The sequence below is a fragment of the Capsella rubella genome, unplaced genomic scaffold, assembly GCF_000375325.1.
Source record: "Capsella rubella cultivar Monte Gargano unplaced genomic scaffold, Caprub1_0 scaffold_5, whole genome shotgun sequence".
Classification (NCBI taxonomy): domain Eukaryota; kingdom Viridiplantae; phylum Streptophyta; class Magnoliopsida; order Brassicales; family Brassicaceae; genus Capsella; species Capsella rubella.
In genome coordinates this window covers 4,906,183-4,907,987 of record NW_006238919.1, presented here as the reverse complement: position 1 = coordinate 4,907,987, position 1,805 = coordinate 4,906,183, and the positions used below count along the sequence as shown (strand labels likewise).

The 1,805-nt window shown below is 37.2% G+C and overlaps 1 non-coding gene across 1 annotated transcript; it reads right to left on the bottom strand.

The window, feature by feature from the left end:
• Window positions 1–124: 124 nt before the first annotated feature.
• LOC111830805 lies at window positions 125–241 on the bottom strand. Its single transcript, XR_002834134.1, has one exon. It is a non-coding gene; the product is annotated as a 5S ribosomal RNA (ribosomal RNA).
• Between the last annotated feature and the right edge of the window lie 1,564 nt (window positions 242–1,805).

Below are 1,805 nucleotides of genomic sequence, written 5' to 3'. Positions count from 1 at the left end.
ATTACTTTGTAGTTTTTTCAACAAAAAAATAATAATCGAACAACCTCAATAGAGCAACAATTTGAATTATAATGGTACTAGTTGGTTAAACAAAAATGAGAGGTTAAAAGAAAAAAACAAAAAAGGGATGCAACAAGAGGATTTCCCGGGAGGTCACCCATCCTAGTACTACTCTCGCCCAAGCACGCTTGACTGCGGAGTTCTAATGGGATCGTGCATTAATGCTGGTTTGATCGCATCCTTTAGTACATTGCATACAATCGCATATATCCTTTACCGCGGACTCAAGAGTTCTTTTTAGTGGGTCCCACTTGATACGTGGACCGCTTTAGCCAGCTTCAACGTGCTCTTTTATTTGATCAAGACGCATAAATCATGTCCGAACACTTTTTTCGATCCTTTAATCACAAAAACCTCATGGAAACACCCTAAACGTCATAATATAGGGTCGAAAATGAGGCTCGAAGGAACAGAGACCGATCGCCACTTTGTAACTTTTCGAGAGCTTTCCGAAAAGGTATTATTGCCGGAATATGTCCTCACGGTTTAAAAGTTACCGCGTTTCGTACGTGTTAGCGTCTGTGGAATCGAAAATAATAAAGAATAAACTACAACATAGCATTTCCGGTTCGCATCCATCTTAATACGATTACGTTGTAGTTTTTTCAACAAAAATAAAATAATCGAACAACCTCAATAGAGCAACAAGTTGAATTATAATGATACTAGTTGTTTAAACCAAAAATGAGAAGTTTTAAAGACGCTACTACGTAAGGAACGCCGTAACTTTTAAACTGTGGGGACCTATTTCGCCAGTAATATCTTTTCGGAAAGCTCTCAAAGAGTTACAAAGTGGCGATCGGTCTTTGTTCCTTCGAGCCTCATTTTTGACCCCAAATTTTGACGTTTAGGGTGTTTCCATGAGGTTTTTGTGATTTGAAGAGATTAAAGGATCTAAAAAGTGTTTGGACACGATTTATGCGTCTTTACCGAATAAAAGAGCACGTTGAAGCTGGCTAAAGTGGTCCAAGTACCAAGTGGGACCCACTACAAATGATCTCATGAATCCTCGGTAAAGGATATGCGCGATTGTATGCAATGTACTAAACATTTAGTACCATTATAATTCAAATTGTTGCTCGATTGAGGTTGTTCGATTATTTTTTTTTTGTTGAAAAAACTACAAAATAATCGTATTAAGATGGATGGGTCCCCGGAAATGCTATGTTGTAGTTTATTCTTTATTATTTTCGATTCCAATACGTACGGAAGTCTGTAACTTTTCAACTGTAAGGACCTATTCCGCCGATAATACATTTTTTGAAAGCTCTTAAAAAGTTAGTAGATTGCATATGTTAGTAGATTGCATACAATCGCATATATCCTTTACCGCGGATTCAAGAGATCAATTGTAGTGGGTCCCACTTGGTACATAGACCATTATAGCCAGCTTCAACGTGCTCTTTTATTCAGTAAAGATGCATATATCATCTCTGAACATTTTTTCGATCCATTAACCTCTTCCAAATAATAAAAACATCATGGAAACACCCTAAACGTCAAAATTTGGGGTCGAATATGGGGCCCAATGGAATGAAGACCCATCACCACTTTGTAACTTTTCAAGAGCTTTCCGAAAAAGTAATATTGGCAGAATAGGTCCTCACGGATTAAAAGTTACAGCGTTCCATACGTATTACCGTCTGTGGAATCGAAAATAATAAAGACTAATCTACAACATAGCATTTCCGGGGACGCATCCATCTTAATACGATTACTTTGTAGTTTTTACAAAAAAAAAAAAA